The sequence below is a fragment of the Petaurus breviceps genome, unplaced genomic scaffold, assembly GCF_028583685.1.
Source record: "Petaurus breviceps papuanus isolate PSGF00001 unplaced genomic scaffold, PetGlider_PUasm1.0 181, whole genome shotgun sequence".
Classification (NCBI taxonomy): domain Eukaryota; kingdom Metazoa; phylum Chordata; class Mammalia; order Diprotodontia; family Petauridae; genus Petaurus; species Petaurus breviceps.
Genome location: NW_027185784.1, coordinates 16,039,004 through 16,066,524, shown reverse-complemented (window position 1 = coordinate 16,066,524; position 27,521 = coordinate 16,039,004). Strand labels below are relative to the sequence as shown.

Sequence of the window (27,521 nt, the reverse complement as noted above, 5' to 3'; positions counted from 1 at the left end):
AGAGAGAGAGAGAGAGAGAGAGAGAGAGAGAGAGAGAGAGAGAGAGAGAAACGTAGGTAGGTACGTACGTACGTATATTTGTACGTACAGAGAGAAGTGGATTTGGAATCAGAAGACCTGGATTCAGTTTTCATATCTCATTCCTGCCAGCTCTCTCTTATAGACATAACGTACTTTGTGAAATTTAATCAGCATGTAAATGCAAGCTGTTATTGCTATTATTATTTTAGGGTGAAGAAGGAAGGCCTGTGTCTAAGGAAAAGCTGCACTGGGTGATGAGAAAGCAGTAGAATTTTATTGTTTATAGTGTGAGGTTAAGGATATATTATCATAATATTGATAATGATATATAATATTTTTATTATAAGTTTAATAAAGGATCATGAATATTAATCCTATTTTGAGGTAGTGTGGTGTACTGGAAAGAGCTCTAGATTGGGAGTCAATAGTATTCTCTGTGTGACCTTGAACAAGTCACCTTAAATCTCCATGTATCAGTTTGCACCTCATAAAATAAAAACGGTGGATTAGATAACTGCTAAGGTTCCTTTTTAATCTATGATCCTGTGATCTTGTTTTTGAGTAAAGAAGAATGCAAATCATCTTAAAATATATACTTAAGAGTTTGTAGTGAAAGCATTTTATTTACTGACGGTTAATTTCTTAGACAATTATGTTTGATTCAAATTTTCATTGACCACCTACTCTCTGTGAGGGTAAGGACTCAAAATAATTTTGAATTCCTTCCTTAAGTGATCATGGTCTATGATTATATCAGTATGGGAACTCCATAAGCACAGTTAAGAGCCCATCTATTATAAATCAGTAGCTAAGTCTTAGGGAGTTGTACATGGTCATCGAAGAATAAAAACAAATAGTACTGTCTCGTTAGGATTTTTTTTTTTCACATTTCAAAAAGGTAGCAGAAGGAAAATAACATATGTCCAGAAAATTTGAGGAAAAAGAGAAGTTCTGGGGGCGACTAGGTGGCACAGTGAATAAAGCACCGACCCTGGAGTCAGGAGGACCTGAGTTAAAATGCGGCCTCAGACACTTAACAATTACTAGCCGTGTGACCTTGGGCAAGTCACTTAACCCCAATTGCCCAGCCTTTCCCCCTCCAAAAAGCAAAAACAAACAAACAAAAAGAAAAAGAAGTTCTGTGGGAAGTATTTTTAGGAATACCTATGGTGGATTTTATAGAATTAAAAAGAGCTGATATTTAAAATAGAAAGTCTTCTTTTTTTAAATATCAATTTTTTTGGTTAAAAAAAAAAACACCCTACTTTCTTTTCTGCTCCCCCCAATCAAAAAAAAGAACAACATTCTTTGGAAGGTACATGCAGGGTCAAGCAAAACAAATTCTCATATTGATCTTGTTCCAAAAATATGTTTCAGTCTGTACTCTAATTCCATCACCTTTTTGTCCAGGATTGGATACCAATTCTCTGACAGTGTATTGATTATTGCATTGAACAGAGTTCTGAAGTCTTTCATAATTGTCTTTATTATGTTATTATTATATAAATGCTCTGATTCTGCTCACTACACTCATCAATTCACAAACATCTTCACAGCTTTCTCTGAAATAGTGCCCTTCACCATTTTTTTGTTCTGAAATATTTTTTTTTCCAATTATATGTAAACATTTTTTAACATTTGTGTTAAAATTCTGAGTTCCAAATTCTTTCCCTCCTTTCTTCTTCACTCCCCTCATTGAGAAGATAGGCAATTTGATATAGGTTACATATGCACAGTCATGCAAAACATTTTTCCATATTCCCTTCATTTCTTGTGGAACACTATTAATTCATTAAATATATATTCCTTAATTTATTAAGTCATTCTTCAGTAGGACAGACCTTTGCCACTAGTAAAAGAGCTACTAAAAATATTTTTGTTCACATAGACCCTTTTCCTCTTTCTTTCATCCCTTTGTGGTATTACTAGGACAAAGGGTTTGCACATTATAGTGACTTTTTAAACTTAGTTCCTAATTGCTTAACAGAATGGTTAGATCTGTTTACAGCTTCAATAGTACATTGATATTCCTGTTTTCCTATACCACCTTCAGTATTTGTTATTTTCCCTTTTTGGTCAACTTTGCTTATCATGGGTATGAGGTAAAACCTCAGAATTGTTTTGCTTTATGTTTTTCTCATGTTTAGTGATTTAGACCATTTTTCCATGTGACTATTGATAGTTTGGATTTCTTTTTCTGCAACTGACCATATCCTTGGATCATTTGTTGTCTGGAGAGTGGATCTTACACTTATAAATTTGAATCAGTTTCTTGTATGTCTAGAAAAGGAGTAGGTGCCACATTTATGATGAGTATATTCCACAGTGGGAAACTATTTTCTTAAGAACATGACTTTACTGAAGCCAGATGTCTTTCAGTGAAGGGTGTTTATTTGCCCAAATTCCATTGCCCTCTTAATTCTCTGATATAAATTTGATTCTGACCTGTAGGTCTAAGTAAAATCAGTCTAGGGTAAATTTGTTGACTTTTAGCTTGTCCTTGGGAAAGGGGTAGTATTGTACCATGCTACATAGCATGAGCCTGAAACATTGGACTTTTTTGCTGTCCCTCACACATGAAAATTGTCTTTTGACTCTTGTCTTTTCATTGACTTTCCATTGTGCCTGGAATTCTTTCCCTCCACACCTCTGTCTTCAAGATGAGCTTAAATCCCACTTTCTGAGAGAAACCTTGCCCAGGCTTTCCCACCACCTCCACAATATCTTTACTCTGAGATCACTTCCCATTGACACAATATATGTTGTGTGTATATAGTTGTTTGAATGTTTTCTTACCTATTAGAATGGGAAATCCTTGAAGGCACACACCCATTTTTTAACCCTTATTTGTAACTGTACATTTGTGTATGTGTTTGTGTATGTTGTATTTTTTCAATTCATGTATTATCCTATGTGGGTTTTGATACTGCCTTTTATGTTTATGTCAGTTTGTGTGTATTTGATTATAAGCTTCCAGATGGCAAATTTTAGGCCTGTAAACTTGATTGTTGCATGGTATTGTGTACAGATAGAATCAAAAGAGCTTTTTAAAAAATTATTATTAAGTTCTCCACTCCCAAATTGTTGTAGGCATTGAAAGTTTTTTTCTTTTTTTTCTTTTGAATGGTAGTTGTTTGAAGCAAAAGCTACAGGTTAATTCAGGAGTGTATTGTATGCTTGTTCAAGTTCTTAAAAGTCAATTTAGGTTCCAAGTAACAGAGTAGTGAGTATTACTTAACTGTCTCCTATTACCCATGAAACAATGTTTTCACATTTTTCTTCTGGACCCAGTAAAACCTGCCTGTTCTAACTGTGCTCATTGAAAACCATCATATATTTATATTTGACAGGTAAGTGAGAGAGTGGCATATGACACTTCTGAGATTTTAAAACCGATATATCTGCATCACTGATTCTTGGGATGAACATTAAAATATTTGAAAGATCATGTAAGAAGGCTTTTTTTCTTCCTTTGTGAGGCCTTTCTTGTTATACTCCAGCTGCTAGTGTTTCCCCTCACAAAAAGTTACTGTGGATTTATTTTGAATATATTTAGATTTGAATGGGCTATATCTCCGTTTATAAAATGTAAGGCCCTTTAGGGTAAGAGACTGATTTCTATCTTGATAACCCCTTCACAGAACACAGTACCTTCCATAAGGTTAGTCTTTAATAAATACCTTTTGATTGATCATAATTGTGATAGATTTCAGCCCTCTGAATTTGATTATATATACTTATTTATAATATAGACCATTTTTCTATGTATTTATTGATAGTTTGGATTTCTGTCTCTGAAACTGACTTCATGTCCTTGGATCATTTACCATTTGGAGGTCTTATTCTTGTAAACTTGAATCAGTTCAGAGCAGAGAAGTTCTCTATATTGGTTAGGAAAAGAAATTTTATTTTTTTTATTTATGATTATAGCCCTTTTTACTAGTTCATTCTTGATTCAGGATGTTCCCAAATTTCTGTGGGATTGTTCTGTGGAGATGTAACTTTTCACCTTAAGAAATTTTCAGCTGATATAATGGAATTCTTAAGATGCCCAAATTCACTGGATACTTCTGGATGTCTTATATTCTTTTGACTCTTACAGTACTTTAGAACCGTTCTAAGGCAAGAGCTTCCCAGTTCAAGAGTTTCCCAAATTCACAGAAGGATTAGCATTGGTCCGAAGGTTGTCCAACAACCCACTGTTTCCACTTTAATTGTTGTGCTAGAGTAAGAACATTGTTTTTCCTTTTTTTTTATACATTACCAATCACTAGATGTGCTTCTCTATTATGATATCCACATTTTTAGTTAGGCAGTAAGTAAAGGTTGGGTTTCACACATTTTATGTAATTAGAAAGCTGTCTTTCAGTAGTTGATATAAAAATTTCTGTGATGATGTTGGTTTTCTGAAATAAAACTGATTTTTAAAATCTCTTTTTCCACCCACTAGCAGTTGACATTTGGATTGCTGTGTTGTTAGATGTGTGTCCAGGCTTCCCTTCCGACAGCTGTTGAAGCAGCTGTCTTCATTAAAACTCTCCAAGGGGCAAAGTTATTGTTTTTCTGGTATTCCTGGTTCAGAAGCTAGATTAACACAAGAACTTCCCTTTGATGGTAATTTTCTCAGCTGAAGAAGCTATTAATTCAGGGCTGGAAAAATTTTAGTCTCTTCCACTTTCTGCCTATAATTGTCACTTCAGTATTTTAATCAGCCTTGCCTACCATGGGAGGTTTTGAGTAGGTATTGCATTAAGGAGAAGAAAGTTTGTTTTATTGAGTGAACTTGCTGATAATTTACATCTCTGAAATTCTTAAATAGAAATTGCCATTAAAAGTACACTTCTCATGGACTTACATCAGCTACTGCTGATAATGCAGAATAACTGAACAGAAAATAAGAACACAGTGGTTTTGACATTTCTTTTTATGTTACTTCCGATATTAATCTTCAGGTTGCTTGACCATACTGTTAATTTACTGAAAGGCACTAGGTTATTGTAACTTAAATAATATTAATTTTCTTAATCTCTGCTAAATATTTGACTATGTCTTTTTCTTCTGGTCAAGTAAAGTGATAGTAATTTAAAACTATTGTCTTTATTTTCCTAGCTTCTCTTTCTTGTGAAAATTTTAATTGTACATTTTTAGAACCTGCACAGCTGAAAAGTGAGGAACTTTATTCAGAATTGCCTATCATAGAAAAAGCAGCAAACAGCTTAAACGGTATCCTTGAATGATCTCTAGATCATCTTTTGTACAGTTGTTGCAAGTTTGCTCAGTGTATGGTATAATTAAAACTATTCCTTCTCTTTGGAATTTTTGTGAATTTCTGGGAAAGGTGACACAGATTCTCCAAATCACTAATGATAAGGCAACTGGGCCATTTAGTAGATAGAGTACAAGGCCTACCATCAGGAAGACCTGAGTTCAAATCCAGCCATGCTTACTATCTGTATGATCCTGGGCAAGTTGTTTAACCTCTGTCTGTTTCCTTTTCTGTAAAATGGGAATAATAATAGTACCTGCCTCCAGTGGTTGTTGTGAGGATCAAATGTAATAATAATTGTAAAGTGCTTACTATTTCTCATGCATGGTAAGCACTGTATAAATCTTAGTTATCATTATTATCATTATTCTTATTATTTTGGAATAGTCCAGGTGTTGTTTTTTTTTTGTCAGTTGTTGGAGGTCTCTATTATTAGAGCATTTGATAGATACTTTCCTAGCTTTGATGATCTTGTAGACTGTTAGGAACTGGTATTCTGGATATGACTGATCAAAAAGGATAATGTGGTTGGTGAAGTGAAATGATTGGGACTCTGGAAGGAAATGACCTTTCTGTGTTAAGATACATAAGGAAAGGGAACACTGGGCATGGTGTGATGTCCATAGCAAGGATTTAGAGAGCAGATTTATTTTAAGAATTCAGAGAGATGATAAGTTGGATCCTGGGGTTTGAAATTCTACAGGGAAAGGTAACTAAAGGCATTATATATAGATAATCAACGACTCAGCTATAAAGTGCAGATACAAATGATTCCACTACAGAAGAAAATTTAACTGCACAGGGAATTCATTGACTTATTAGGAATTTAAAAAAACCACACTCAGAAAATGTAGACAAAGGAAAGAAACTGAGTCAGATACAAAAGAAATTGCTTAGTCCAATAATCATAGGCTCAGCCCTAGAACACAATGAGTCTTGTGATAAATTCTGGGGAGAAGAATAGGAATAGGCTTTTTTATACTATCTTATTCCAAAGAAGAATAGCAAAGAAGGGACAGCACAGCTGAATAGGTTGGATGGAACTGAGTGGCAGACCCAACTTCCTAACTCCTGTTTTTTTTCTTCTGCCAAGGCATTATGGTAAAATGAAAAGAGCACTGGATTTGGAGCTGAAGACTGGTTTTATTTTCTTTAACAATAACAACTACTAACTGTGTGATCTTGGGCAAGACATTTCATGTCTTTGACCTTAAATTTCCTAACTTGTAAAATGGGAACAGTATTAATTACTTTTATAGAGATTTTTACATATTTGGGGCCTTTTTTGTTCATTTTGTTCTCCTTGGGGAATGAATATGTGACTGTTTATGGGATTTCAAATTTGGTGCATTTCCAGTTGTTATCTACCATGTTTGGAACAACTCACAGTTCTCTCAACAGTGTAATGATAGTGACAAAAGATAGCAAGCTCCTTCCCTTCCCTCCCCCCCCCTCCTTTTTTTTGATGGCAGTTGGGATTAAGTGACTTGCCCAAGGTCACATGGCTAGTTTTTGTGTGGTGTCTGAGGCCAGATTTGAACTCAGGTACTTCTGACTCCAGGGCTGGTGCTCTATTCACTGCGCCACCTAGCTATCCACAAGTTTGTTTTCTAAGCGCTCCTCCAACATCTACTGTTTTAAATAGTTTTTTTTTTTTTTTTTAAGCAGTCGGGGTTAAGTAACTTGCTCAAGGTTACATGGCCAGTTATTTCTGGGTGTGGGGCTAAGTATCTGCACCTGGATTTGATTCCCAGGTCATCCCTTTTACTCGCTGAGCCACCTGGCCTCCCCTAAGCAATTGGGGTTAAATAACTTGCTCAAGGTTACACGGCCAGGTGTTTCTGGGTGGGTGCTAAGTGTCGGAGCCCGGATTTGATCCCCAGGTCGTCCCCTCTGGAGCCGGTGCTCTCACTCGCTGTGCTACCTGGCTGCCCCTGTTTTAAATAGTTTTTGCCAAAGGTAATGCATGTGAGATAAAACTGTAGACTTACTTTAACTTACATTTATCTTATTGGGGAAGCTAGATGGTACAATGGATAGAATGTTGTAATCAGGAAGAGCTGAGTTCAAATCATGGCACTGAGACTTGCTAGCTATGTTACCCTAGGAAGTTACTTACTCTCTTACAACCTCAGGTTCCAAAGTGTGTCAGATAGAGGTAAGACCACCTGTGTCATTTGAGTGTTATGAAGTATAGTGAGATAATATATGCACAGTCCTTTGCAAAACTTAACATGCTGTGTAAAAGTTAGCTGCTATTATTATTATTATTATTATTATTATTGATTTGGAGAGTTTTTTCATATAGTTCATTTGCATTTCCTTAGAAATCTTCATATTTTTGACTGCTTATCTTTTACTGTCTGTTACCTTGCTCATATATTTGTGTCAATCACTTCAAAGATACTTTATTCAAAGGATTTTTCCTTCTTAACAGCGTCCCTTCTAGCCTTATTGATTTTGTTCATACAAAACTTTTAAATATCACATAGACAAAATTATTACTTATTATTCTTATCTGTATTTTATTTGGTTAAGAAGTCTCTATCTAACCATAGATTTGAAAAGTATCTTGTTCCATTTTTTTCTTAATGTTTATACTGTTCTCACCTGTCTAGTCAATCTTTGGAGACTGCTTTTTCCCTTCAAGACTTAGCTCAAGTTCAACTACCTTCAGAAAGTCTTTACTGATTCCCTTAGTTGTTAGTGCCACTTTTCCCCACCACTGTGTATTCATTTTATGAATTTCTTGTATTTGCTTATCTGTGAATATAGTTTTTCATTGTGGAATGTTATGATCATGTGTTAACCACATTTGGGAGAGAAATAGAAGAGGTGAACAATCCTAAAACTAATTCCATTAGTTTTATCGTACTGAGTTGATTCTTTGTCTATCAAATGAGCATTATTTACATTTGTACTATAATACTTTTGTTGTGGGTGTCTTTAGAGACCTATCTCTGACTGTAGCTCTATTGACCAGTGATTGGGTTAGGAACTGACTAGTTTCTTTTAGGTTGTTGATGTTTTTTGTTTGCTGTTGAACAATTATGCATACATTAGCTATGAAGAAAGTTATTTTGAGTAGTTCAGTACATTGTTGCAAAGTTCCTCTGACAGAATCTTAATATTGGAAAACACTGCAAAAGTTATCAAATTAAAATAATTTTTACCTCAAGTATGAATCTCCCCATATGTTATGACAGTTGATCATTTATCCTTTGCTTAGAATGATTTGGGAGCTGGTCACCTCCTTTGTCAGCATTTGTTTTTGGAATGTTCTAGTTATTTGGAAGTTTTTCCCAATATGAAGTAGGCATCCCCTTCGAGGTAGTTCACATGTATCATTTTAAATTCTGTCTTTTGGGGCAAGCAGAAGATTCATACAGCTTTGACATGATTGCTGTTCATATATTTGACAACAGCTATCACATCCTTTCTGTCATGCCCCCTTTTCTTCTCTAGTAATGAACAACATCTCAGTTATAAACTGTTCCTTGGGCAAAGACTTTATTTGTCACTATTTTTTTTTTCTTTTCCTCAGTCCTGACCATATAGTATGCAAAGCAGAAACCATATACTTGGTCCTGATGAGGTAGATAAATCTATTATTGTGGTGATGAAATTATTTTCATTTAGTAAGTATCTGTTGAGTACCTGCTATGTCAGGCACTGTGCTAAGGGCTAGGGATACAAAGAAAGGCAGAAAAACAAAATCTGATGGGGAAGACAGCGAGCAAACAAATGGAACAAACAAGCTCTATACGGGATAAACAAGAAATCATTAATAGAGTGAAGGCACTGGAATTAAGAGGGATTGGGAACGATTTTGTGTAGTTGGGTCTTGGATGAAGTCAGAGAAATCTAAATTCTACATTTATTTAATGCATAACAGCAGTACTTCTTTTTGACTTTTCCATATTTTTATTATCCTCAATAGGAAAGTATCATTGTTAATACCTGATTTTGAACTACTTTAGTAAATATCAGTAAAGGCAATGCTTACCTCCTATTTCACTTCTCCTGAAGAATCTTTCTTCCTTTCTGTCAGAAGAACAGATTCTGGGGACAGAATTACACAGAATGAGACAGTTGTGGAGGACAGTTTATACCATTGGAAGGGAGGGAATTATGTTATTTTTGGATCCATTGACATGTCGGAATTGGAAGAGTGTTTTCCTAACATTAGGACGATTTTTCTAGAGCTTTGTTTCAGATGTACTTCACTTTATGGGAACTTGTGTGGAAGTCCAAGATCATATAAAAGACTAAGTAGTGATTACTTTAAAGCAGCTATTCACAAGATAATTCCCTTAGGTAGTAAATTCTGTAATAGAATTAAATGTGACTTGCTTTGTAAAAATATTGTTCACAGCCAACCTTTTAAGAATACATCTCTTACATAAAGTGACAGATGTTTTCAGGTGTGACTTCATAAGCTTTCAGCAGCAGAATTTCTGCCAAAGAAATCTTTATTTTCTCATTTCAAGAATCACTTTTTCTTGTCTTGTCATTCCTATATACTTAAAAAAATTGATCCCAAAGTTACATTTAATCCAATTGACTTATGTCATGTCTTGCTGAATGTTTTTTATATGTGATAACTCTGCCATAAATAGTTCATTTACATTCTATCACTTGCTTCATTATAGGTATCAGGGTTTGGTATGAAGAGCCATGAATTAAAATGTATAGATAATCAAACTAAAAAGGGATGCATATATGTAAAAGCACTTAAATTATGATCTGATTTTATTGTTAACATATTTGCTTCTTTTCCTGGGATCAAATGAGTGATCCTGAAGACTTTTGTTGAATGACTTCCTTCTGAAGAAGCTAAGAAATATTGTTTTCTGTTCTAACCTGTAACAAACTAAACGTTCATCTTAGTCATCAGAGGCAGCTGGTGATGCAGTAGAGAGAGTTCTGAGCTTGGAGTTAGAAAGATCTGAGTTCAAATCCAGACTCATATTCTTAATAGCTGTGTGACTCTAGACAAATCACTGAACTTCTCAGTTTCTTCAGTTGTAAAATGGAGATAATAATAGCACTTATCTCATGGGAATCAAATGAGATTGTATTTGTAAAGTACTTAACCCAGCATATAGTACGTAGTATATAAAAATCTTTATTTCCTTGCCTTGCCCTTATCAGGAGCATCACTCTATAGAAACCAAAGACAATTATGTTGCACAGTATCTTGTATTTATGATTGTAACATCTATGGAATGGTCTTTGCTTTTTCTGTAAGATTTTTGTGTTTTCTTAGTAGAAAATTGAAGTCTGGCAGTTATCACTTTATATACTTTTTAATATGTTTTTCAGTGTGTATGTAGGCATGGGGTTTCTCTGAATTCAATAGGAAATTGATCAGCAGTAATGTTTATACTAAAAGCTTTCACTTGAGACGTACATTGCTTCTTTCTTGATTATTGGGGATTTGATTTGTTGTATATAACATGGGATTGGGTTTGTTTTGTTTTGGCCATATCTTTTTTAAATTGCTTAAATAGAATCCTCTGAATAAGATTGAAGTATATTCTTTTTACATATTGCCTGATTGTTCTTTCTTAAGTTTATCCTTTTTTGAAAAAATTTTTTTAATGTATCTCAAGACTGGTCTAATCACTGAATATTTTCACCATTTTCTCCAGACATGGTATGCTGAGTTCTTTTCTTGACTAAGTATATTTTCAGGATGACTTCTCTTGAAAATATCATTGGGCAGAATTACCAAATGAATTAAGGCCTCCACCCTCCAGAGAGAAGGAATCTGTTTACAAACCTGCACTATTTATTACATACCTCATTTAACTCATTCATCATTTTAATAGAAAAATGAGTCATTTTAGATGATTCCGAAATAATTTGAGGTAAGCTACATAGCTCTAGGCAGAATATGATTTACCAAGGCAATACTAAACTTTTTTAAAGGAAATACTTGTGTGATCAGCAACAGTAATTTATGATTATTTGTAATGTAATGATTGTATTAGACAGATTTATTTTCATTGACACTTGCTGATTAGATTGAGTATTTAGAGTATCCATCCAGACCAACTTTAAAGTCTTTAACTTGTCATGAAGTTCCATATTTGGGATATGACTCCTCTAGATGTCTTCTCTTCATTCAAACCATTAAATGTAAATGTAGTTTCAGATTTGTTTTTATTATTTTTGTTGAATTAGAAAAGAGATAAGTAGTATCTTGGCCAGTTTCATTGGAGACTTACATAATTCATCTTCATTTAGCCTCAACCATTTCTAAGGATTATCATACCTTTTATCTCAGCACTTCTAACTCCAAGATCCAGAATTCTGAAATTCCTTTGTTTATCATGCCTTCCTATTCTTTTTTTCCTTTCACATTGTTTCATTTTTCCTTAACTTATTTAATATCATCACTGTAACCTTTAGGTTCTTCACCTTTCTTTGTTCTCTTAATACATAACCCATGATGTGGTCTCATATTCTTTATTTTAGTCTTGGCACTATTGTTGGCTAATTCAATGAAATTAGAATATCTCTTGAATTTCATGCCCTTGCCTTTGTTCTTTTTATCACAAATGCCTTGTCAAGTCAATCCAAACACTGAATTTCTTCCAGCATCTAATTTTTCTACTCCTACCTAAATCCTGTTTTCCACTCCTAGTGAAAGCTAAACAACCTTGCTGAGATCCACTGAAATTTTTTTTTGGAGGGGGGAAGGTAGGGCAGTTGGGGTTAAGTAACTTGCCCAAGGTCACCCTGCTAGTTTTTGTATTAAGTGTCTGAGGCCAGATTTGAACTCAGGTCCTCCTGACTCGAGGTTGGTGCTCTATTCACTGCGCCCCTGATCCACTACAAATTTTAGGGCATGATATCTATGGCATAAAGGAGGCATATGGAAATTCTGGAGCAACATACTTCAAATTTGAATATAATGTTTTGACATTTCATATTCAACATTTAGATTAACAATAGAACCATTGTTGATATTATCTAACACTAATCCTATTCATATCACACAATACATAAGGATTCTGTTAATACATTTTTGGGAAATGTTGCTTTAATCTAATGTCTATTTAGTTTGAGTGATTAAGACTTGTTTTAATGGGGAAGAAACTTTCAATCATAGGTGTATCATTGCTTATTTCTGTAAAGGCAAAATCACTAGATAGAACTGAATTTTCATTTTAATCATCTTGTAAATTTAACGGTTTGTACTTTTTGCATAAAACCCATGTGGAATTTGAAGTTAAGCTATTATAGATTTGTCTTTTATAAAGCAATATCTACTAAATGAATCATTCAATTTTTTATTTTAGCTGGGTCATTTTGGACTGCTTTGCTTTATACTATCTCTTTTGCTGTTAAACTAACAACTTTTAGTTAACAATAGTACAATTCCATTTAGCTAATAAATCTTTCATTGCCTAGGGCATTTGAAAAATTAATTTGAAATTTGAAAATTTAATCCATTTCTGATATAAGATATTACAGTGAAGTTGGTAAATGCTCTAGAAGTTTGAATAGTGAATATGAATGTAAACACTAGGATCTTGAAGAGACCAGTGGAAGATTTGGTTCAGATATTTCTGAAACAGCAGAATTAGAGCCTCAGTAGAAATGCTGGAGAAGTGAGCACGCTTTGGAGAGGATATGAAAGAGGAAAGGAAAACTGGGCATAACTGGATATGCAGCCTAGACTAGGGAAGAGCACATTTCAAAGGTTCTAGCAAATTGTATGGTGAAGTCAGCATAAGAAGAATGAGAAACTGTCAGGAATGAAATTCTGATATCACAAAGTACAATCAGTGAGGATTAAAAAAAAGGCAGTTGTTTGAGAGACTGAATATATGAGAAACTCACCCACCAATTTAGATAAATATGTACAAGAAGAAATAAGTATGGACAGAAGATAGAAGATGAAGAGAAGCCTTCTAGAACTTGTAGAATGAATCCTTAAAGAAATCATTAGTAAATATTTAGAGGAGGCAGTGATTGTAAAGTATTTATCTGGTTTCATAATGAATAGCTCAGGACAGGATAACTATTTATTTATTTATTTTTGTCAGGGCTGTTGCTTGCTTAGGTGTTAGTATGTTTGATGGAAGTATTTCATACTGTTCTTGTGGAAGCAACATAAATTAGGTGAGGGTATAGGTAGATTAATTTGGAAGTGGTTGAATGACTCTGAGATAGGTATTAGTGGTTCGGTTTGCCAGCCTGGCAGAAGATATCTGGTAGAGTGACCTAGTGATCTGTGTTTGGTTGCCTTCTGGTTTTATCAATGAGTTGACTAAAGGCATAGATTCTATACTTATAAAATTTTTAGATGTCATACATTTGTGATAGATAGCTAACACACTGAGTTTAGTGTGTTTAGATTCAGTGTGTTTAGATTCAGAAAGATCCTAACAGGTTTGCTCATTGGACTGTAAGTAAGAATGTGAACTTCATTAGGGATAAATGGAAATTTTTATACTTAGTTTCAAAAATTCAGCTTCAGAAGTACAAGGTGGGGGAAGCAATAGTTAGAAGTTTGTATGAAACAGATGCTTTGGTTTTAATGGATTGCAAGCTTAGTATCAATCAGTAATGTGATTTGGAAGCTAACAAAAGCTAAGATGATCTTCGACTTCCTTAAGGAAATAGCTTCCATGTGACCTTGGGCAAGCCATTTAACCCCAATAGCCTTCCAAAAAAAAAAAAAAAAGGAAATAGCTTCCAGGAATAAAAGATGGCAGGCCCTCTGTCTCTGTCTGGCCTTTGTCAGATCACATCTGTAGTATTGGGTTCAGTTTTGAAGGCTGTAGTTTAAGAAAGACATTAATAAGCTGGAGAGCATTGAGAAGAGAGTAGGCAAGATAGGGAAGTGCGTGAGTCCATTCCATGTGATTTGTTGAAGAAATTCAGTATGTTTAACCTGAAGAAGAGGAGACAGGAGGCTATGGTCAAGAATTTGAAGAGTTTTCATACGGAAGGAGGGATTAGACTTGCTCTGTTTCACCTCAAAGAGAAGAATTAGAAAGATTTTCATCAGTTTATCCTCTAATATATCTTTTTTTGTACCTAGTTGTTTTCATGTTGTCCCTCCCATTAGATTGTGATCTTGAGCTCAGGGACTGTTGCCTTTCTTTGCATGCCTAGCACTTAGCACAGTGTTCAGCACATAATGGATTCTTTTTTTTTGCCTTTTTTTTGGAGGGCAATTGGGGTTGAGTGACTTGCCCGAGGTTACCTATCTGGCAAGTTTTTGTGGTAAGTGTCTAAGGCCGTATTTGAACTCAGGTTCTCCTGACTCCAGGGCCAGTGCTCTATTCACTGTGCCACCTAGCCGCCCCCACACATAAAGGATTCTTAATAAATGCTTGTTAACTGTCTGACTGGGTGGAAGTTTCCAAGAGTCAGATTTAAACTTGATGTCGTATTGTTGAAGTCTTTCCATTAATAAATACTTTTCCAAAAAATGACATGGACTGTTTCTTTGGAGGTGAAGGGTTCCTCCATATTGAAAGCCTTCAAGGAGATGCTATAGATCAACTGGATGGGTAGGGTACAGTATGTATTATTTTTTTAGTAATGGGTTGGACTACATGACCTCTGGGTTACTTTACAGTTACATAATGCTGTGACTTCAAAAAGGATGGTAAATAGTCAACAGGAGATATGGTTAAGGTTAGTAATAATAACAATAATTGTAATTTGTTTTTGAGTGCTGTCTTCTTTTAAAAACAGAACAAGACAAATTAAAAACTTCAAGCATAATTAAAACTAAGGTGTAATTGACACTGTTGGATCTTTCATTTTACTGTGGAACCCACCTTAAATATTTTATTTTCTTAAGCTTTTACCCTTCAGTTTGTGAGGAAAAGATGATACTAGGAAAAAATTCATGTTTTTTTAGTGGAAGGGTTTTTTTTTTGTAATCATGTGGGATTTTATTCTAATGACTAAATATTCTATAGGGCTATGTGCAAATGAGATACTCTTTAAGCATTTCCTGTAGTTAGGTTAGAGGATCTATCAAAAGAAATGACACTATTTGCTTGAGACCTAGTGTTTGTGGGTTTTCCTGCCATGCTTTTATTTTTAAATTTTTTTCCTTCTCATTTTAAAAAATAAAATTCCATTTCAGAAATTTGTGCTTGTGGTTTGGAATTGATATCTAGGCCACAGGTTGCAGAATAAAATTTGTCTTTTTATAAAGTTTCAAATCAGATTTAACTTAAAAAAAGAGCCAAGTGGTTTCATTTGACACCTTATTAAATTAACTGACACTTTTTTTCCCATACTGACACTTTTTTTTCTCATAGTGTAAGGATTTTATTTGTAAAGTGCTTTTGCAAAATATAAAGTACTATATAAATGCTAGCTGTTATTAGCTATTATATTTACTGTTTGTGATTTTTGTCACAGTGAATGCCTAGTATGGGAATCCCTTCCACCATTCAAGATTTGGATACTTTTCTGTGCCTTAATACATCAATTCTGCGCAGTTGCCAGATATCAGAGGGGATCAGGTTGCTTGGAGTCAGAGGAGGCCTTTGAACCTGTTTTTTTCTAACTACCCAGCACTTGTACTCTATTATACCTCAAGCCTCTACTTCTACCCAATAACAAACTGTTAAATGAGTTAAAATGGAGTTAAATTAAGCACTTTTGTTTCCTCTAAGTTCAGAGGGATGACCCCCAGTTTTTGAAATCTCACGTTGACAGTAGTTCCTTTATCCTAATGAAAATATGCTTATATGTGATAATCCCACTGCATAATCATTGGTCTTGCCCATTTGTGAGTTAGTTGATGGTCATTATCCTTTCTGCATTACATTTGTAACCTCATACTATGGTGTCTTCCCATAGATCCCCATTGCTCCGTCATGCATAGCTTAGGAGAAAATGTATTGGTTCTTCAAACAATTCCTTTTCCTTTTTTTTTTCCTCAGAGGACTCAGTATGTTATAAAGTGACTGAGTCTAGTCTAACCCTAAAGGCATTAAAAAGAACAAGTCTTAAATAGTATCTTCCTTTTGAATTCATAGCACATTTTAGCTGTATATCTTCATCTTGTAGATTTTCATCTTCCAAGATATGTATCTGTAGTTGTATATATGTTGTGCATGTATATTTCAGTATGCCTTTGGAGATTGCTATTGGAATGACACAACAAAAGTGAACTCTTGAAATAGTTTTTGTCCTCGTGAGTAACATAGTACAAATGCCTGTGCACACTGGATAAAGATGTCTCTCTGACAGAAATATTTTTTAAAAACACCATCAGTTCTAATTTTGACAAAGTTTGCTGCTGAGTATAAAAGCATCTTGCCAAGACCGCAAGTTTCTCAAGTACTTAAGTTTGGCAATATATTTTTACTTGATTTTTAGAATTTTGAATTTATTATAATCATCTCCTGGCATGCTGTATTTACAGAATACCCGTTTTCCTTTTTTTTTAATCTCCAGATTTCTGTCAGGACGATTTAGCTTTTTAAAAAAACAATCTGGCAAGTGATAAAATAATTTTGAGTTACCGAATCAATAATTAAAAAGTAACTGGAAATTGAACCATGCAGCTGCAAATTCACTAATGCTTTTCTCTTAGGGATTGTCATCCCAGTGCAACAGGATAAAAACATTTTTGTCTTATGAAAAAACATTTATTTCCATCTACACTGGCCGATTAAAGATCAATTATGCAAGCCAGGGTTTCTCTGGCTTCTCTTTTCCAGGTAGCTCTCTCCTGTTGTGTCACAGTTGAGCATGGGGCAAAAGACAACATTGAGAAAGATATAGAAAGAACAGAGTTTGAATGCAGATCGAAGCAATTACCTGCTCGCTTTCTTGTTTGGTTTGGTTTCCTCTTTCTTATTGTTCATTCCATCTGATACAATCTTTATAACCTGACCAATGTCTAATGTGAAAGTATCTGCAGGTCCTATACCTGGTTTTATGCTACTGTTGGGGGGTGGGGGGTTTAGGAGAGGGGAAGAAAATTTGAAACTCAAAGAACTGGGGAATTGAATCTTGTAAACTCAAAGTAAATGAACAAATTAATAAAGACCCCTCCCCCCAAAAAAGAATAATAGCCCAAAACAATAGCTTTCAAAAAGACTCAACGACAACTTACAGTAAATTCAAGTGAATTTACCATATTGTACTTACCACACTGTTGGGCTACTGCTACCATGGTATAGTTACCATGGTATAGTGATGAATTAAGCTGGCTACAAAAGGCAGAGCACTGGGTCGAAGATCCTTGATGACAGCAGACATGAATGCACCAGTGAATGCTTGTTCTAAAGTTTTACGTGCTGGAGTATCTTGTGCTTTGTATCCATGTGAAATGATTACACTGGGAATGGACTTCTCTGTAAAGCTAAAAGACAAAATTGCATCTATTGTCAGAACCCTGGACAACTGTGCTGGCAATTCAACCATGACAGGCTTCATTTATAACCTGCAGCCACTTCCTTCCTTCTTCTTAAGCACTGACTCAACTCATTTACTCCACTTTAATTTTAGCAGATCCTAGTCTCAAACAGGAGAGATGCTTCAATTTCTCCACAAACATTTTAGTCACCAGTTGAAAAGAGAACAAACATATTTCAAAGAATATGCGTGCATTCAACAAAATAGCAGTCGCACAATGGTATTTTCAATATTTTTATAATTATTTTCTATTTTAAGGAAGAGATATTTGTCTTTTATCTGTGAGGACTACAGTGGTATTAAACAAATCAAACTCCAAACATCAGATAACAAAATTTTGAACAACACTCAAGAAAGATCCGATATACATATTTATGTTACAAATTGAACCAAAAAAAATTTCATGCTATAGTAATAAGAAAATCACATCAAAAGAAGAAATAATTACAGATTCTTCAAAATTCTAAAAGGTATGAAATAGGCTTTTGAAACTAAAAAGTTTTCAGTTCAGCATTTAAAAAATCAGGCATTTTAATATAAAAATGACACATTCATTTTCTGTGTATGTTTTCTTCCTCTTCTGCTCTGTATACTATTCCCACTGTTAAGCTTTGTTCACAGCTTATATCACCCTACAGGCATGGTGAAGACTTAAAACTAAAAAAATTCTACCAAGGTTGGAAGTGCACTTTTAAACTTCAGTTGTTACATGCTGCTACTATAGAACTTGCAATCTTTTAAATTAATTACTATGAGAAGAAATGTATTATTCAGTAGATAAAAAGATAATAAATATAAACAAGTCTAACTAAAAAAAAAAGAAATTTGAAACAGTATCAGTAAAAGAATGTTTCTAAACTAGTTAAATCAGATTACCATGTAGAGACATTATAAAAGATTAATAGTGGAGACTGATAAGGAATAGATTAAAAAATAACTTGCAAAAACTTTCAACTTGGCCATTTTTACTTATGTGTGAGCTGCCTATGTTAGAGGGAGTTTCTCAGTCTGGATTCCTAAAGAGACTAGGGAAAATCTTACCCTCCAATAGATCCACATAAGTAGAAGTTAAATAAAATGAGGAGTCAAACTGAGAAATTTATTAGTGCACAAAGGAAGATTACGCCCTAGCAGCTTCAAATTTTTAAGGTACAGATTTGGTTTTCATAGCTCTTAGGACTAAGAATACACATTCAAGAGAAAAGACATGAGGCAAATGTGCAAACTTTTGGTTACAGGAGCTGTTAAAGGTCAGGTTTGTTGATGAGCACAAGTGCATTTCTCTGTGGTTAGTCTTATCAGAATTCCCTGTGTTGGCAGGAAATCTCTAAGATGGTGCAAAATAGAATCATTCTTGTTCATCCTGTTGTGCTTCAATAAGGAGGGAAGTCAAGTATAAAACTCGTTATTTTGTTTCCTTGACTTCAAAGGTTACTTTATCTGGGGAGTTATTTTCCCAAACTCATAGCACTTTTCCTCCATACTATCTCTTGTCTATTGTTTGTTGTCTAAATTTATGTTGTTTTAGGCCTTTTCTTACCTTATTTTAGACTAGGATAATGTAAGCATCTCTAGTAGATTGTAAACTTTCTGAAAGTAAGCACTAATTTAAAAAATATATACATATATGTATATTTTTTCCCTTAGTACCTACAACAGAGTAATGTTACTAATGTGTAAAACAAATTTCACATATTCCATTTTCATTTATATAATTAAAACTTCTCCAGGTTTGATACTCCTGTCCTTTACAAAGACATGATTTTTGGTCTTATTGTTGAATCTTTTTATTATACTCCCTGTTAGCCATATTTATCTTGGAAAATTATTAGGTAATGGTGCTGTAACTTACTGTCTTGGCTCAAGTTTTTCCTCCCCTTTGATGCAAATGGAAATGAAATAGTATATATTCATTCATTTGCCTTTTCCCTAATATCTGTTGCTTTGCTGGAGTATAAGGATTTCTTTGGTTAATTAGAAATTATTTTTAAATTTGACAGTGCAAAGACTCAACTCATGTTTATTTACAACCTTGCCCAACAGGGTGGTATTTTGTTCTTTTGAAGGCATCATCCATGTTATTGGGGAGCATTTGCAATGACCGAGCATGTTGTCTTAAGTAGTTTAGATTCTCATTAGGAAAGTGAAATTGTGAAATTTTACTCTTCACTGGACCTATTTCCTAGATCACAGTCAGACCAATTTATTCTTTTTGCTTCTTAATTTTTTCTCTTATACCGTCTACCTGGTTCTTTTGTGCAGTGGATGCTCAACAAATTTTGGTGACCTGACAAGGTTCAGCTGCCTTCTTATAAAATATTTTTGTAAAAGATTATAGATTAATTATTCCTTCTGTCTCCCACTTGCACATTGGTCCCTTGAACTTAGGAAGGCCCACCATCATCTGCATGTCTTCATTCTTGGGTAACTGTGACTGATGTTTCCAGTAATTAATTTTTGATTTTGAAGAATTTAGCATGTTGAGGTACTTCCTACATCACTGACCTTTTAGACAGTTTAATTCCAGTCACACATTGTTAAAACAATATTTCTCTACTTCTGATTTTCCTAATTATCATGCAGATTAACAATAGGGATCATGGCATAGGGTAAGTGAGAAGCCTATGATTTTGCCTGGGATAAAGAAACTCTTACTGATCTTTTCCCTGCCTTGAGCAACACAGCAGTAATAAATGGGCTAGTCCAGAGCACTTTATGATGGATAGGTAATAGTGCAGTGCCTGAGCCAACAGGCCTGTTTCCACAGCATCTGTCACAATTCAGAGTCATTAGCATACCTTTAATGGTTTCTTTTCAAAATAATATCTATTAGGGCATTTAGAATATATCAAGAAAAATAATGAATTGTGTAGAAGGGAATTCTAAAGGCAGACAAATGCTTTTCTTTCCATTACATATGATTTTGATGGGATTAAGAAACCATATAGCAACATACTATACTATGTGATACTTTCTTTACAGTATTTAATGTTCTATGAACTACCGAATCCATTTATTTTCAGGAACTCCAGAATAGTTGATGTTCACATGAATTCATTGCCATGTAGTATGGTTTCTTCAAAAACTGAAGACATTTTGGCTTTTCCTGTAGGGTATGTGTGACCCATCCACATAACTACTGACTGACTTTCACCATCCTTTTTATAGTCAAACACTGATTAGCATTCTTTTTTCACCTTGTGGTTATTGATAGGGTTTGTATATTTTATACACTGTGTCCCAAAAGTCTCAGTGCAGTTTTAAGTGGATAAAATTTCTAAAACTTGAAGCTACTAAAGCTTAAAAGTACACTGAAATTTTTGGGAAAGACTATATCACTGGTAAACTTTAGGTTGATCACTTAATTAATTATAGGAGGGAAATTGCAAGGAAATAAATCTAACTAGTTCTGTTTCTGAAATGCTTTAAGAAAGGAAATAAATATTATCTATATTATAGTACAAATGAGTCAAATCCTCACCTGAACTATAGAGAAAATTTGTTTAACCTAGGGGTGGGGAACCTAAAGCCTGGAGGCCACCTGTGGCCTTCTAGGTCTTTGGGTATGGCCTTTTGACTGAGTCCCAAGTTTTACAGAACAAATCTTTTTATTAAGAGAATTTATTCTGTGAAGTTTGGATTCAGTCAAAGGGCCACAATTGAGGAGCTAGAGGGCCACATATGACCTTGAGGCTTAAGGTTCCCCACCCATAGTTTAAACCTCTTCCCTTATATGCCCTATTGAAAGAGAATGTGGGTGGTAGTTTTTTTGGGGGGAGGTGGTGGTGCATTTTTAATCGTTGAATTGTATTATAAGACAAATATATTTATAAAAGTAACTTATCACCCCTTAATCTTCCTTTAACAAAATTATAACACTCCAAATATTATATCCAAGAGAGAAAGATGAGAGGCAGTGGTTAAATGAGTAGAGAGCTAGCCTCAAAACTAGAAGACTTGTGTTCTAAGTCCAAACGCTGACACTTAGTGGTGATGTCATCCTGCACAAATAATAGGCAACTTAACAGACTAAGCAGTCTCTAAGACTCTCAGTTTCTGAGAAGACACTGACCATTGATGGAGTGAGTGAGTGAGTAAACATGTATTAAGTACCTGTTATGTGCCAGGCACTGGAGGCCCAAAGAAGAGTAAGAGAGAGCCAGTCCTTGGCCTTGAAGAGCTCACAATGTCACGGAGAAAGTCAGCGTGCAAGTAACTGTGAGTAAAGTTATGTGCAAGTTACATGCAGAATACAATGAGAAAATGTGGTAGAATTGAAGGATCAGGACAGGCTTCTTACAGAAGGTGAGATTTTAGCTGGGATTTGAAGAAACCAGGAGCTATAGATGAGGAGGGGAGAGCATTCCAGGAGTGAGGGAAAACCATTGAGAATGTCCAGAGCCAAGGGGTGGAATATCTTGTTCAAGGAATAGCGAGCGGGAGGCCAGTGGCAGTGGATAGGACTTCCTGGTGTCATACAAGGAGTATAAGAGTAAAAGGATTGGGGCAGATGGAGTAGATTGTCCAACAGAGGCTTTCTCAGTCACTTTACTCCCTTTCCTGAGATTACCTTCCCAGCAGCATATTTCTTGTATACATATGATACACCTGTTGTTCCCCTCTAGCATGTGAGATGTGGTGTTCTGCTTTATTTTGTATCTTCAGAGTTTAGACTAAAACTTGCAGCTTAATAAATGTTTATTGTTTGATCGCTGTTGTAGAATGTGGCAAAATTTTTAAAAATCTTCACATTCTTATGGATGAGTGCTATTTTGGGGTGTCTTTGTAATGGCATTAAGGATGAAAAGTCTCAAAGAATATTTTAAACTGGTATGAGAAGTTGTTTTCAGAAATTCATCTCATCCTCTCCAAACACTATTCCTTGCTACGGACATCCTTACACTTTTAAAAGCAACTGATGAGAAAGCATTTTTTATTTTTAAATGCTTGTAAGCTTTTGCTATTCCATTTGGATATTTTAAATTTTTTGTTTTGGGCATAACAATAACATTTTTATCATGAGCAAAGTAAAATTTCCTTATTGAGGGGACACTTTTTGGCCCTTGGATTCTGATAGGTTTCATAAGCTTTTGTGCAAGCAAATTAAGATGCATTAGACACCATTAGGTGCCATGTATATGATTCATGTGATTATGTCCAAGATATCAGTCAGAGAGTGGCAGAAATTGTGGGGGTTTAGGGAACATGTTTTCCTGTGGTTTTGCTACTTAAACAAGAATATTTAGTAAATTTGTCATTGATATCATTTGCATGTTGCCCAAATTGACCTTTGTTTTTATGATAATATAATTGAATTTTTCATTAATTTATGGAATTATGAAATGGGGAATACTTGCCAAGTTCTTTAGGTAGCAATATATATAGCAATAAATTTTTGTTTCAAGAAAGCCTATATGATAAATGCTACATATTGTGTTGAAAACTGCCCATCTTTTCTTTGCTTCCTTGTAAGTTTTCTTTTGTTCTCTGCTATGCAATTTTACTTTGTTCTTTTTCCCCCTTCTCGGCACCCCCCAAATCATAAGCTGCAATTAAGTGTGGATATTATATTTATTTATACACAGACACACACACTTTCCCTAACATACCCTACTCCTAATCTTTGTTTTAATGTTTGTACTTACATCTTATTTCCTATTCCTCCTGACTCCTACTTTTCTTCTACCTGCTACCTTACCCTCCTGTTACCTAACCTACCCCCCATCCCTTCCCTATCCTTTCATTCCCATAAATCTAAACACCCATCTATAACTACCCTTTTAATCTATTCCCTCACCCTCCCCTCTAGAGATCCCTCCCTTATGCTCTTCCCCTTTACTATTCCCTTACCCTGTTATTTCTTCGGAATTTAGAAGACTTTTTTATACTCATTATATGTGTGTGTGTATATTTACCTCTTAAACCAACCATTCCTGATGAAAGTAGATTACCAGAACTACTAGCCCTCCTCTAATTCCTTCCTCTGTGTCAGTTCTTCCTTTTGCAGCTCATTTGTATAAAATAATTACTCCTTTTAGCTGTTCCTAAATGGTTTTACTTTTTAAAGTCATATCATGCTCAGATCTACCCCGGTCTTTCTTATGAACTACCCAGTTATTAATGACAGTCTTAGACATACATTTTACATACAAAAAAAATGGTAAATGGTCTGTCCTTATTGAATCCCTTGTAATCAGTCTTTGTACTTTATATTTCTCTTGGCTCTTATGTGTAAAATCTTTTATTAAGTTTAGGGTTTTCTTTTTTAAACAAAGTCCTTAAAGTCTGACAGTTGATCAACTGTCCATTTTTTTTTTTCCTGTTCAGGATTATGCTTAACTTTGCTGGGTGTGATATTTTTGGCCAGAACCCCAGTTCTTTTACTCTTTGATATATAGTGTTCCAGACCTGCAGTCCTTTAGTGTCTCTGTTGCCAGGTCTTGTGTGATTATAATTGTAACCTTTTTTCTTGTTGTCCTTAATATTTAATCCTTGACTGGGGAATTTGAATATAATATTTGGAATTTGACTGTAGTTTTCCTTATAGGATCTCTTTCAAGTGGTGATTTTTTTCTATCCCTATTTCCCCCTTCCTTTTCTTAATGCTTCAGGGACAATTTTCTTGGTCTCATAGGATTTTTTGGGGGAACAGACTAACTCTTATCTTGCCACCTTGGGGTTAGTTCATTAATATGTCCACATAATCTCAAAGTTATCAGTAATATTTTGTGTACTGCTTGTCTGAGGATGGATAGAGATATGCAAAAATAGATCCATAGATAAATACATTGTTATCTGGAATTTATCTGAGATTTACATATCCTGGGATGAAGAAGGCCCTAAAGTCAAGGGTTTAAGTGGTTTAAGTTTCCCTGATTAATTAGCACTTAGTGTAAGGAAGTGAATTTTGGGTCATCTCTGGCACTGTCTATACTGACTTCTAGATTCCCCCTTTGCAGTTTTACTTCTTGTTTTTGTTGCTTTATACTGGCTACCTATAAACTTTCTAGATTGATTAGAAGGGGGGGAAGTGTGCAGGGGGATCAGAACAAGAAATAATTTTTAACACAAAAACCCATTTTGCAGAGATTACTTAATAATTTACATAAGTACAATTGATAACAGCTTTTTGGGGAATACCACTTAATTTTCTCAACTAATACTTTTTATTCTCTTTATTTCATAGTACTAAAAAGTCAGTGAAACTTTAGAAAAGAAGTTTTCTCAGAAATGGGGCCATGTAGAAAACAGTCAGGATTGGTTTTCAACACATGGCTCTTATTACCTTACAAAAAAAAGCAAAAAGAACAATTATGTTTTAAAAATTCTCTTAGCAAATGAGCAGCTGTTTTAATTGCAGAAAATATTCCAAATGAATTAAAGTTTTGGCGCCAGAGAGAACTTTTCTGTGCACTATTTTGGGCAGTCATGTAACAGGAAATACATTAGAGCAAAAAGTGAGTTATATATATATGTCTGTTTATACATATACATATATACGCACATATTATGTATATAAGTTAATTAGACATGGCATATTTGAATATTACTAATTAGTTTCCCTAGCAGTTTTTTTTCTCAAAATTTGGCTGCTAGATTTGCTCCTGTGAACACAATGAAGATAAAAATACTGAATATACATTTTTAAAAGGGTAAATTCTTATTCCTGCTCATTTTTGCCTAATCCAAGGTAATTTGTAATTTAACAAGTTATTTCTTTAGTAAACAAATTAAGTAGGTTGTATACAAACAAATTAGTTTTGCCTCTCTACTTTTCTGTTTGGCAGGTTATCTATGTATTCCAATAGAGAAGCTATTGCTGGAAACATTTTTGAGTCTGTCTTCTCAATTAGCTCTTACAGACTACGGGGCATTTCTTTGGGATATTCTCAGGAGTAAAAAATCCTTGTGAATGAGTTTGGGTCTTTTTTTTTTTTTTGAAGTACCAAAGGTATCATGAGTGATTATAATGTGGGATACTAAGTTTGGTAATTACTAATCAATCAATTATTTATTAAGCACCTGCTGTATGCCAGGCATTTTGCTAGATCTTGGGGATACAAGGACAAAAAATTAAAGGCTCAAATTGCAAGGAACTTATATTCTGATGATAGGAAAGAACAGGTAATTATAACACAAGGAGATCAGTATTCCCATGTGACTTGGAAACATGTTTTGAATTGAGTTCCAAAAGTAGAGGTCCAAAAATGTTTTGAGCAGTGGCAAATAAATGAATAGCTAATCCACCTGGATTTTTTTGAAAGGTAATGTTCATTTGAATACTGGGTCTGTTTATAAATTTCTACCACAAAGTAGAAAACCAGTCTAATTACTTTAAAAATCCCATTGGCTTCAGTTGTCTTATTATTTTTACTGCTTTAAAGCCATCGACTTTTCCCCCTTTATATTTGTATAGTACTTTTAAATTTTTCTATTTTACTCTGTTCTTTTTTTTTCTTTCTTCTGATTTTTGTCTGCAATACTTACTTTTCCATCATATTTGGATTTCACCAGTTCCTCACTGGATGCCATTTTCTCTGATTGCCCTACATAGCGCTGCCCCACTCTTATAGTACTTTTTTGTCCTTTAAAAAAAAGTATTATTACAGTTTAATTTCTTTGGTACTCATATATTTAAATGATTCTTATATGCATCTAGACTGTGTGAGCTCCTTAAATCAGCTATTTTGTTTTGTGTATCTTTTTTTTGTGGTGTATTTTTTTTTTTTTTGCCTTCCTTCTAGACTCAAAACTTTTGTTGGTTACCTGCTATCCTACCTTTGCTACATTGAATCAAGTTATAATTATCTAGGATTTTAACTTTTTCATGCTGGCAACCATATTTAGTAACTTCTGTATCTCATTTTATAAATACTGCAATTAGATTTTTACACATTTGAGGGTGGAAGTGAGGCTTTGTTGAATGTTTAATTATCTAATTTGACTAGATACTGTATTTTCTGAAATAATGACTGAATAACATTAGAATATGGACAGCATATTTTAATAGCTATCTTAAATAAAATATCCCTATATCTTTAATTCTAACTACTACTCTACTTAGTCTAACTATAAAATTTTTCTTACTTCAAGAATGCAGTTTTAAAAATAGATAGCTGTTGACTAGACTGAAAGTAGTTCTTTTCAGTATCCCTTAAATGTGAATCTTAAAGATAATTAATTTAAAGAGACTATTTAAACATAAAAGGCTGACTTTGTTCTATATTCCTTTTGAACTTGTATAGTCCTTTGCTTTGTTTAATAACACAATTTAAATTCTCATTCTCTTAAGAAGGAATTATGTTTTGCATGTATAATTATAGCCAAGTTTCTTTTTCTATTTTCTTTGAAAAGTTAAAAATTAAAAGAAGAATCAAGTGCATTTGTGTTCTGTTTAAAACTGATCATATAGATATGTTCTTGAATTTAGTATCTTTTTCTTCTGATACTTTCTAGGGCATGATTTCTTTTTTTAGTAATAATAAAATTAAGTTATTTTGATTAGTTCGTTTAAGAGTGAAGTTACAAAACTAAAAAGATTATCTAAAACATCTGTTAACTGTATTAATTAAATACCTATTTTAATGCGCTGTAGAATTATAATGCCCCTTTGCTTTCTTAAGATTTCTGACAGTTTTAATTTGGTGGCCTAAATTGCATATACCTATTTCCTATTTTAAATGTACATATTTTTGCTTTTGATAAAAGCAGACCTTCATTGAATTGTTTAATATTTTCACAGAGCATTCAGCCTTGCAAATATTCATTTACCTATTTTTATAAAATAAGTATCGATTTACATTGGGCTAACAAAATTATG

At 34.2% G+C, this 27,521-nt stretch overlaps 1 protein-coding gene and 1 long non-coding RNA gene across 2 annotated transcripts in view; one reads left to right on the top strand and one right to left on the bottom strand.

Annotated features, from left to right (window-relative positions):
• LOC138160616 (uncharacterized) overlaps positions 1-18,495 on the bottom strand; it is a 30,353-nt gene extending 11,858 nt beyond the window's left edge. The window contains exons 1-2 of the long non-coding RNA XR_011168176.1: positions 17,435-18,495; positions 9,294-9,349 (exon numbers count right to left, since the gene is read on the bottom strand). This is a non-coding gene — a long non-coding RNA (uncharacterized lncRNA). The remainder of the gene's footprint in view (positions 1-9,293; positions 9,350-17,434) is intronic.
• The window catches only part of CHCHD3 (coiled-coil-helix-coiled-coil-helix domain containing 3), a 347,503-nt gene that overhangs the window by 135,626 nt on the left and 184,356 nt on the right, over positions 1-27,521 (top strand). The gene's annotated exons all lie outside the window — the stretch shown is intronic.